At 37.6% G+C, this 12,352-nt stretch overlaps 1 pseudogene; it reads left to right on the top strand.

The window, feature by feature from the left end:
* LOC115285394 overlaps nucleotides 1-12,352 on the top strand; it is a 42,531-nt pseudogene that overhangs the window by 27,003 nt on the left and 3,176 nt on the right.

The raw sequence follows: 12,352 nt of genomic DNA, 5'->3' as shown, positions 1-12,352 counted from the left end.
CCTAAATTACTCACTTTGACAGGGTATTGTGCTACCAAACCGGAGGTGATCTTCAGGCTGGAGCATGGAGAGGAGCCATGGATACTGGAGGAAGAATTCCCACGCAGGAGCCTCCCAGGTGAGTTGAAATTTACCGCCCAGAGGAACATCAGGACTTTTTTTATCTTCCCACGATTAACCCAGGGGGTTGACAGCTTTGGAATGTTTTTTTCAAGAATATCTCTTTAGAAATTATAATCCTTGGAAGTGACTGAGAATTCTGGTTTTTTGAACCAAATCTCTACATTCTAGTGTCACAAAAAATTTTCTCTCTTTTGATTCATGTTTTGAATGTTTACCATTCTTACTTTACATTTGTCCACAGACCAGTCTTTGCTTTCCTCCTCTTTGCTGTAGTTTTCCTTCATAGCCTGTGTTTCTCAAAGCAGTTTCTGCTGCCGACTGCATCTCCCTTGCTGTACATCCCAGCTGTTACCAGGCATTCACTCATTATTTGACTCAAATAATTTTTGAGTGCTTGCTATTGTCTAAATGCCATAGTAGTGAAAGAAATAATATGTAGTGACTTTATACAAGTAACTAATGGCCAAGAGATATGTGAAAAGATGGTCAGCATCACTAACATCAGGGAGATTCAAATCAGAACCACACATCACACCATTTAGAAAGGCTAGCACCAAGAAGACAAGTGATAACAAGTGTTGGCGAGGATGTGGAGAAAAGGGAACTCTTGTGCACTCTCAGTGGTGGCGATGTGAATTGGTTCAATTACCATGGAAAAGGGGTGTGGAGAGTCATCAAGAATTTAAATATAGAACTATTCTGTGATCCAGCAGTTCCACTTGGGAGCATCCCCAAAGAAAATGGAAAGAGAGTATACACATTAATGTTTATCACAGCATTAGTCACAATAGCCAGATCTGGAAACGACCTGTGTTCGTCACTGCCTGAATAGATAAAGAAAGAAAATAGAGTATTATTATTTAGTCAGGAGAAAAGACATCCTGCCACTTTCAGTTCAAGACAAATACCAGATGGTGTCACTCATATCTGGAATCTAGAAAAGGCAAACTTCTTATAACAGAGGGTAATGTGGTGGTTCCCACCGGATGGGGGTATGGGAGAGGAGAGATAGTACAAAATTGGGGACACCTGGGTGGCTCAGTTGAGCGTCCGACTTCGGCTCAGGTCATTATCTCATGGTTCGTGGGTTCGAGCTCCACATCAGGCTCTGTGCTGACAGCTAGCTCAGAGCCTGGAGCCTGCTTCAGATTCTGTGTCTTCCTCTCTCTGCCCCTCCCCTGCTCGTGCTCTGTCTCTCAAAAATAAAATAAAAAACATTTTTAAAAATTTTATTAAAAAATTAAAAAACAATAAAAATAAAAAACAAAATCAGAACGAGTACTAAATAAGCCCTAGAGATGAAAGATACCAAATAAAGAAAGTAGACAATATCGTATGGTAATAATTGCACTTGCTAAAGACACCAGATCTGAATTATTCTAATCACTAATAAGACATGGGAATTGTGTAACATAAAAAAGTGCTAATTACTGCTATGGTAGCAGTCATAATACAGTATATAAAGGTATCAAGTTAACATGTACACCTTAAATGTATAGTTATCTGTCAATTACAAATTTCAAAAGCGTTAAAAACAGATACCTCTGTGTATTAAAGCTTGTAGTCCTAAAAATGATCTTAGAAATTAGAGCACAGTTAAACTTTGCCACTTTAAGAAGCGTAGTCTGGGGTGACCTTAAGTAAGGAGATCAGCACCATTAGAGCAGGATTTGAGTCGAGTATGAGCTGGGAGGTTTCTGCCTCTTCTCAGCAATGGGAATAGCACCCACTAAGCCACTGAGCAGGCCAAAGTCACAGTGCCAAAGGGGAGTGATTGATTGTTGTGAGACAGGAAACGATGTTAGTCAGCTGTGGTACATGAGACAAATATCATCAATCTTGTTAAAGATTTTTATTTTATTCTTAGTGTATTTTGGTAAATAAGCGGCGTTTGGTTTATGTTCATAAGATCTTTCTCAGCTCTGGAGAAAATACTGGGAAGCACATAAGCATTAGAGAGTTCACTACAGGATGCTTATCATTTTCCTTAGGGGTGATTATGGTCAGTTAGTCCAAATTGGAAGGCATGGAGGTAATGGAGGTTGGATTCTCTGTGTTTGGAATGAGAGTAACAGAAAGGGAGGAGAGGTTGGGACTTCAAATATTCTTAAAAATAGTGGTTGAAAAGTTCCCAAATTCGGCAAAGGTCATAAAAGTACTCATTGAAGAATTTGAGTAAAGTCCAAGATAAATACAAAGGGATCCACGTTAATGGCTTGTCATGATTAAATTTCTAAAGACAAAAGAGAAAAGTTTCAAAACCAGAGAGAAACAGCTCCTTTTCTTTGGAAATGATAGTGGACATTTCAGTCGAAACCATGGAACTAGGGGGAAATAATGCCTTTTATTCTGCATACTGAAAGAAAAGAACTTTCAAACAAAACTCTTTTTATCTTATGAACATATATTCGTGAAAGGAGAGCTGCAGGTATCATACAAAGGAAAACTTAGAGAAAATGTTAACAAACTTAGCTTTTATTTATATTAAAAAATTTTTTTAATATTTATTTTTGAGAGGCAGAGCATAAGCAGGGGAGGAGCAGAGAGAGAGGGAGCTACAGAATCCAAAGCAGGCTCCAGGGCTCGAGCTCATGGACATTGAGATCATGACCTGAGACAAAGTTGGACGCTCAACTGACTGAGCCATCCAAGTGCCCTTAGCAAACTTAGCTTTTAAAAATGGCTAGAGAGGGGAGCGCCTGTGTGGCTCAGTTGGTTAAGCATCTAACTTTGGCTCGGATCATGATCTTATGGTTCGTGGGTTCAAGCCCCGTGTTGAGCTCTGTGCTGACAGCTAGCTCAGAGCCTGGAGCCTGTCTTCGGATTCTGTATCTCCCTCTCCTTCTGACCCTCCCCTGTTCACACTGTCTATCTCTGTCTCTCAAAAATAAATAAAAAACAAAAAAATGGCTGGAGGAGGTTCTCTGAATAGGAATTCTGTATCTCCCTCTCCTTCTGACCCTCCCCTGTTCACACTGTCTATCTCTGTCTCTCAAAAATAAATAAAAAACAAAAAAATGGCTGGAGGAGGTTCTCTGAATAGGAAGGGAATATCACAAGAAAGTTGGAACTTCAGAAAAGAAAGTACATTGGAAGGGGCAAAAGTAAGGGTAAATATAATGGAGTTTTCTTGAGTTTCTCAAATCATATTGATTGTTGAAGCAAAATTTAGAAGTATCCTATGATTTTTTGTAGACTCTGGGTCTAAAGTTCTTTTTTAGCAAGAGAGTGGGATGCAGGATTAAAAAATAGGAGAGAGACGGCTGATATCCGTGAAAAGACAAGAGCCTCGAAATAAGGGTCCTTGCCCCGTATTTATTAAGATCAGAAGGCTTACAAATGTGATTGGGGTTCACAGAGGCAAAGAAACTGTGAACATTAACCTGGGGATGTGAGGGGGCAGAAGAGGGGTGTTGAGGATATACAGTGTTTGGAGTTTGGGTCAGTATAAAACAACACCCTGGTGCTGGGCATATGGGCAGATGGTTGTTAAAGTCAGGTCAGATAGGAGGAGCTGTGTCTGTCTATCTTCGCTTTATCTTAGCTCACCTAGGGGAGAAGGCAGATACGGAAACAACCTCAGGGTTGACAAGGCTTCTTTTCTTTTGTTAACCCACTTCACTCTGGGCTGTTTGGCCTGCAGCGCAGGGGACTATGATCTGATTCACTTGTTTTGCCTAGCTTGGCCCTTGTCTCCTGTGAATGCAGCCTCTCTGCTATAGGACTAAATTGGGGGTACTTTTGTCCTGCATGTCTAAGCTTGCTTACCTCATACACCTTTGCATAGGGAGCCTTTGTGCTCATTCCTATTTTGGGCCTTTACCCTTTCTTCTCTATTCTCAGAGTGCCTCTGCACCATCTTATTCTTGGGGTGTCAACCTTGTTTACCCAAAGTTGGGTGTGAGCATCCTGTGGCTTTTTATTTCTCTATGCCTTGTTAACCCACTGGTATAAGCCTGGGGGATCCCTAAGCTCATTCCCCACATGATTTGATGCTCTATGTGTGGAGACAATAATATAATTACATTTAAAAGATAGGATAAAGAAGTTTAAGATGGAATTGAAGTGTTTTATTTTCCTTGAAGTGGTAAAATGTTGATTTGAGAAGACTGTGATAAATTATAAATATGCCTTTTGTAGGTATACAAAGGGACTCAAATACCTAGAACAACCCTAAAAACATGTATGAAGCGGTACACTTCATACCAAATACCATAAGTAGTCACTAGCACAAATACTTAACAAAATATTAGCAAGTAGAAAACAGGGTCCTACACTGTGACCGAATGGGATGTATTCTGAATATGCAAAAGTGGTTCAACATTCCAAAACCCAACAGTGTAATGCACAGTAGGGTGACAAAGATGCTTTTATACATAAAATTGCTTTATTAGTTTCCTTTCAGATTGTTGATTGCAGTTGCATAGAAACCCACCTGATTTGCGGGTGGTTATGTTGTAGCTTACAGCTTTTCTGAATTCCGTTATTACCTTGAGTAGCTTTTTTGTAGATTCCTAAGGATGATTTGTAGTTCAAGAGAACCTTCCCACTCTTTCTTTAAGGCCAAAGAATTGTTTCATTAATCCCAAAAGCAGATGGTCACTCTTGTAAGAAGAACTACAATTATTTCTTAATGAATATAGGTGCAAAACTCCAAATAAAGTCCAACAGTGTGTGAGAAGAATTATGTACCATGACCAATTAGGATTGATTCCAAACATGCAAGGCTCATTCAACATTCAAAAATCAATTAATATAATCCATCCCATCAGTAAGCTGCAGAAAGAAAAATTGTATGGTCCTATCAGTTGATGCAGAAGAAGCATTTAGCAGAATCCACTACCCATTCATGATTAAAATTCAGCAAACTAGAAACAGAGAATTTCAACTTGATGAAAAACATCTACCAAAAAATCTGTTAGCATCATGTATAATAAAGTGAAACTAGATGCTTTCTCTCTAAGATCAGGAGCAAGTCAGTGTCATCCAGTTTCACCACTCTAATTTGACATCTGAGTAGAAATCCTAGGTAATGCAATAAAAAAGGAATATGAAGGGAAGAAATAAAACTGCTTTTCTTGTGGAGATTTGATTATTTAAGAATCCGTAGGAAATGGCACCCTCCTATAACATAGCAAGGTTGCTGATACAAGCTTAATATTCAAAAGTCATTTGCCTTGTTAATATTTTAGTTGTAGTTGACTTTTTATTGTTGAGCTGTAAGAGTTCTTTACATATTCTGTATATCAATCTCTAATTAGATAGTTCGCAAATAGTTTCTCCCATTTCGGGGTTGTCATTTTACTATCTTGGCTGTGTGCTCTGCAGCAACGGAGTTTTTTGTTCCATAAAATACAGTTTATCGGTTCTGTCTTTTGTCACTATTGGTTTTGGTGTTGTATCTGAAAGGGCTGTGTCTATCCCAAGGACACAAAGGTTCACTCCTACATTTTCCTTACGGAAATAGTTGTTACATTTAGGTCTGTTACCCATTTTTGTGTATTGTGTGAAAAAAGGGTTTAATTGTTTTGCATTGTAGATATCCCATTGCCTCGGCATCAGTTGTTGAAGAGGGTACATTGTTTTGATACACACACACTCACACACCCATTTCACCTACTCCCAAACTCAAACTCTAGCAACCACTAGTATGTTCCCTGGGTCTGTAAGATCACTGTGTTTGTTTTTCATTTTTCACATTGCATGTAAGTGAGATCATACAGTATTAGTCTTCCTTTGTCTGACTTCTTTCATTTTGCATAATTCCCTCAGGATCAATCCATGCTGTCCCGAAAGGCAAGATTTCATTATCTTTTATGACTGAATAATATTCTACATATATATCATGGTTTTGTTTTTATTCTGCAATTTTACCGAATTTATGCATTCATTCCAATAGTTTTTTTGGTGCAGTCTTTAGGGTTTTGTGTATATTATATGACTTTTCCACATAGCAATACTTTCACTTCTCTAGCAACCTGGATACCTTTAATTTATTTATTTTTGTTTTCTGATTGCTGCAGCTAGGACTTACTTCCATTACTGTGTTGAATAAAAAGTAGGAAGAATGGACATCATTGTTTTTTTCTTGATGTTAGAGAAAAAGCATTTAGTTTTTTACCATTGAGTATGATGTTAGCTGTGAGTTTTTCACACATGGCCTTTATTATGTTGAGGTATGTTCCCTTTAACCCCACTTTGTTGAAAGATAACCTTATGATTTTTATCCTTTATTTTGTTAATGTGATGTGTCACATTGATGGATTTGTTGATGTTGGATCATCCTTGCATCCCTGTAATAAGTGGCACTTGGTTACAGTATATCTTGCTTTTAGTGTATTGTTGTGTTCAGTTTGCTAATATTTTCTTGAGGTTTTTTTTTTTTGCATCTGTGTTCATCAGGGATATTCTGTAATACTCTGTTCTTGCAGCATCATTGTCCGATTTTGGTATGATGGTAATTTTGGCCTTGTAAAATGAGTTTGGGAACGTTCTCTCTTCTTCTGTTTTTTGGTGGAGTTTGAGAATGGTATTCCGTTTTTGTTTTTTTTTTTAATTTATTTATTTTTGAGAGAGTGCACATGAGAAGTGAGCAGGCAAGGGGCAGAGAGAGAGGGAGACAGAGAATCTCACTCAGGCTCCACACAATCTGTGCAGAACCCAACGCAGGGCTCCATTCCACAAATTGTGAGATCATGACCTGAGCTGAAATCAGGAGTCAAATATTCAACCAACTGAGCCACACTGGCACCCATAACTTCTGTAAATTGACTGTTATGTCTCTTATTTCCATGTCAGCCTAAATACAGGTCAGTCAGGTTATTGATATTTTTAAAAAGTCTTCTGTTGCCTTTCTACTGGTTTATTAATTTTTTCTTGTCTCTCATTTCCCATCCTTGCTTGCTTTCGATTCATATTCCTTTTTTTTCATTGTTCTCAGGTGTACAAGGCAGGTTGCTGGTTTTGGATCATTCTTTTTTAATATGACTATTGCAGTCTCTTTCACTGATCTCTCTGTTACTTTGTCTGCCTTCAGGCCTAACAGGGATCCCAGTGGGGAGCTTGAACTCAGGAGGCTTAGATCAAGACGAGCTGAGATCGAGAGTCAGATGTTTAACCAACTAGCCCCCCAGGGGCCCTTCTTCTCTTACTTTTGGGTTTAGTTTTCTGCTTTCTAATTTTATAAGGGGGAACAGCTGAGGTAATTGAGACCTTTCTTATGCAACACAAGTGTAGTTTTTGATATATGTATATATCTCTAACACAAATACGTATGTGAAATTTCTTTTATATGAAGTATGTATTATAAATAACATTTAATATATGATGCATAAATTCCATACATACTGGATTTTGTATGTGTGTGTGTGTACACACACATATATCTAACACGTATGAAATTTGTGGATAAAGGAACATCACAAATTAATGGCTTCAGCTGCTTCCCCTTTAAGAATGTAGACAAAAGGGAGCAACTTAAATTCATAGTAAGCAGAAGAAAGGAAACAATAAAGAATAAAATGTTAAGTAATGTAATTCAGGTCAGAAGAATAAGAGAGAACATTAGTGAAACCAAAAGCTAGTTCTTTAAGATCAATAAAATTGACAGGCTTCTAGATGAGACAAATTATTATTATTAACATCCATTTGTGAGAGAAAGAGAGAGCGAGTGGGGGAGTTTCAGAGAGGGGGAGACACTGAATCCGAAATAGGCTCCAGGCTTTGAGTTGTCAGCACAGAGCACCCCAACGCTGGGCTCAAACTCACAAACCATGAGATCATGACCTGAGCCTAGGTCAGATGTTTAACTGACAGCCACCCAGGCACCTGGAGTCAAATTATTAATATCAAGAATAGGGATGGCAGTATCACCAAAGATTCTACAGATATTACAGGTCAGATGAGATATTATGCCCCTAACTTTGTAAGTTCAACAATTTCGACAAAAAGGACAGTTTCCTTCAAATAAACAAATACCAAAGCTCGCTTCAGAAGAAATAGATAACCATTCCACAAAGAAGACCCAGGTACAGGGGCTTCATTAGATAGTTCTGCCACGTGTGGAATAACACGAGTTTTACCAAACTCTTCCAGAAAATCCAGGAGAAGGACATACTAATTTTTTCTTAGGGTCCAGCATTTTCCTAATACCAAAACTAGAGAAAGACCTTACACGGGCATACCTCAGAGATAACGTTAACAAATTTCAGAACCTGTGTGGAAAATTTTTAAAGATGACAATTTTGTTGAAACCCATCTTCATGATAGCTATACGTCTAATGATGGAGGATTTTACAAGCAAAGGGAGGGGATTTGTGTGGCCGAAAAGCACATAGATATTTTCAAACTGTTGCTCCTCTTGAGTGGATTGTATGATGATGATGTGTCATCGGACAGTTTTCTTGAGTGTGGTCGTGTCTTCCCTCTTAGGAGATGCATGCTGACATATTTGAAATAACAGGTCATGGTGTCTGCATTTAATCCAAATAGTTCATGAAGACTTTATATAGAGAAAGATAAAGCAAATGTGGCAAAAACTTAAAAATTTGTAAATCTAGGTGAAAAGGATGCAAGTGAGTATTTTATGGCTGAGGCAAAGTCGGTATTTTCTGTTTTCTCATGTGGAAATTATTCTATTTACATTTTGTCTCCACCAAGGTAAATTTTGACAAGTGGTATTTTGTTAGCAAATTATTTGCTACATTTCTTTTAATTGTATATAAAGTTGTACAAAAGTAGCCATTATGATTTTTTCATACGTATTTCAATGATTGTTTCTTCTATAATTGTTTCTCGATTTGCGCAACTGAGATTTCATTCCCTTGTTTTTGCTGATGAGGTTAGCCTATGCTTTGCCTCCTCTGTTACTTTTCAAAGAATCAGCTTTTTTTTTTCTTTAAGACTTTATTCATCTCTACACCCAAGTGGGGCTCAGACTCCATCCCCAAGCCCCAGAGCTGCACGCTACCATCGGGGACTGCCAGGCGCCTCCTCCCCACCCCGCAAAGAACCAGCTTTTTGACTTAACACTTGTTTTACTGTTTTTCTGTTTCTATTTCATTAATTTCTAAGTAAATGTCCAAAAATAAAAGATGACCTGATCCACATAATTCAGAGGGACTATCAGGAACCTGGGAAAACTGACCTAGAATGGTTCACTCTAAGACATCCTTTAGTGAAACTACTGGACCTTAAAGATAAAGAAAAGTTTTATCTGTATTACTATTTTCTAAGTTAATTTGAGAGCATGCACACCCACGAGAAGAGAATCCCAAGCAAGCTCTGTGCTGAAAGTGCAGGAGCCTCGAACTCATGAACTCAGCCAAAATCAGTAGTTAGACCCTAAGCCAACTGAGTCAGCCAGGCCCCCTTATCTGTATTGTTTTAAATTTATTCTGGTATTTATGTGTTTCTACCTTTGTTTCTTATCTCATTATGCTTTATGCATCCTTCTTTTACATTACTGTTGCTTTTTTCTAGTCTTTTTATTTTTTGAGTTAAGGATTCACTGAATTTTCATTCTTTTTCACCAGTACAAAACATTTAATGCTATGAAATCTCTGATCAGTATGTGTATGCTACATATACTCGTAATACTTTCACTGGTGTTTTTTTTACGTTTAGAAATTCAGCTTTGGTTTGTGTTTCCTTTTTCACCAAAGAGCAGTTTACTAGAGAGTTCTTTGGTTTTGAAGTCCTGAGGAAAAACTTGTTCTTTTCTAATAAGTTCTAGTTTAGCACATTGGTCCTTGAGCATGGTACCTTGTAATGTTGTTTTTTTTAAATGTTTTGTGCACCCTTGAGTTATAAGTATTTTGTATTACAAGTTGTAATATCAGAAAATTACATATGGGTCATAATACATGTCTTCCTGATTTTTGTCATTATGCCTTCTACAACCCCGACATTGTGCTCTGACCTTTCTTGACATACTCTTTTTATCAGTGTTTTTTATTTATTTATTTATTTATTTATTTATTTATTTATTTATTATTTTTTTTATTTTGCTGCTCTGAATTCTGCTTCATGAAGGTTGTTTGGTCTTTTGATACACTTCACTGTTATTTATACATTCAGAGTTGTGGATTTAGCCTTGGAACATGTTTTGTTTAGTTTTGTTTTCTGTTCTTTCTGGTCACTAGATTGTATCTGTTTCCTAGTTTCCCTTTGCCTGAAATAATATTGCCTATTCCTTTGTTTTTAGCTTTTTGAGTCATTTTCTGTTTGTGTTTCTCCTTTACAGCAGAGATTTGGGATTTGTTTGTGGCTCTGTTTGAAGTCATTTTGTTAATTCGTGAGTTAAGCCCATTCACATTTACTAACAGGAATCCTGTTTGGTCATTTTCTGTCATTTTGTTACAATTTCATGAGTGTTTCATATTTACTGAATCATTCTGTTTGGTATCTTTTCTTGATCATTTTGGAGGGAGTAATTATAAAATTTAGATTAGTAATTACTTATACACTAATGTTTATCATACTGGCCTTAGTTGCTCATTTCTTTATTTAGCCCTCCATTTGATTTTTCAGCTTTTAGTGATCTTGTTTAGGTTATTCTATGTCTTTCTCTGAGCTGCTGCTTCTTCCCTTTTTTCCTGTTTCTGGTAGGCTTTTTAGTTGCATTATTTCTGCTTTACCAGAATATATAACATTTAGATATTACTCTTTTGTTTTTGTTCTCAACTTTCTTTTGGTCTTAGACGTACAGTGCTCAGCATTTCTGCCAGTGTTTCCTATCAAATCTTGGTTACTTGAAGTTTGTCCTCTTCTCAAAGGTTCCATCATTACATTATTACCTGATTTCTTAAATATCTAATATTATTGACCTCTTCCTATAGCCTGAATACTTTTAAAGGATCAGGTGGTTGGATATAAAACCCTTGACTTCTAGTTTGTCTTTTCTTGAAAATGTTGCTCCACTGAGCCTTGCTTTGTTTATTGGTGACAGAGTCTCTTGCCAAATCTGCATTTCTGTTTCCTTATTGAGACTTAATCTTTTTGCACAGAGGAGAGTTCTTCATTTTTAAGGTTTAGCAGTTTCTTTCCAGCATGTCTTAAAGAGGACTGTTCCAGGGAGATTTCCTGGGGTCATGCTGGTCCTTAAAACATGCGGGTTAGGTCTTTTATTTCTGGGCAGTTTTCTGAGGTTACCGTCGTATTTATTCCATTGCTTTTTTTTTTTCTCTTTAGAGACTAAAATCATACATACAATTTTATTTTAAAGTATGTATTTAATTATTTTGCAAATTACCTGCTATAAAGTAGAACTTTCTTTCTGATCTAGTTGTCTTTCTTTGGTTTTATTGTCATTCTTTTTTGTGCTCTATTGCCATGCTTCTTTTCCATGCTATTTATTAAAATTTCATTCAAGTCTCTTTTCCCCTTTGGTCTCTATTAGTCTGCCTGGACCCCTCTAACAAACACCACTGGGTGGCCTAAGTAGCAGAAACTTACTTTCTCACGAGTCTGGAGTCTGTGAGGCCAAGATGAAGGTGCCTTCTGGTGAGCCTTCTCTCTCAGCTTGCAGACAGTACCTTCTGACTGTCTTCTCACATGGCTTTTATTCTGCACACATAGAGAGCTGGCAGTGCAGGGGTCTCTTCTGCTTCTGATATGTTGTCCTTTCTATCTGATTAGTGCTAAACCCTGATGATGTGATTTAACCTTAATTAACCTCCTTAAAGGCTCGGTCTCCAGATGTGGTGATACTGGGGATTAGGGCTTCAACATATGAATTTGGGAGGGGGACAGTCCAGCTCACAAGCAGGTTCTTATAATTAGAGTTCTGTTCTAAGATCACTCTGGCCATTTTACAGTTGTGTTCCTCACCCTGATCAGCCCTCGCCTCCAGAGTTCCCATATCCTATGAATCCCTTCTGTTCTTGGGGATCTGAGCTGTCATCTGTCAGAACTAAGATGTCAGCTCGGTATTTTCCCACTCATGTTGGGACTTCCCCTTTCTGGGAGTGATTTTATTTGCATTTAATTATCTCTAAGCTGCCTGTCTCTTCCTCTGCATGTGGTTGACACGGTCTCAAGCTGATTCTTTCCACAAATGTGGGCTCTAGATTAGTTTTTTTTGTATTTAAGTGTTTATTTCTTCAGTGGTGATTTGAAGTTAGTAGTGTTTTGTATTTCCTAGTTATGTTGAAGTCATGGGTTGTTGATTGGTAATTGTATTTGCTCTCCTTATATTGATCCTTAGAGATATTTGGAGGATTGATAGAGA

The sequence above is a fragment of the Suricata suricatta genome, chromosome 2 (assembly GCF_006229205.1).
Source record: "Suricata suricatta isolate VVHF042 chromosome 2, meerkat_22Aug2017_6uvM2_HiC, whole genome shotgun sequence".
In the NCBI taxonomy this organism is placed as follows: Eukaryota; Metazoa; Chordata; class Mammalia; order Carnivora; family Herpestidae; genus Suricata; species Suricata suricatta.
This window is presented reverse-complemented; position numbering and strand designations above follow the sequence as displayed.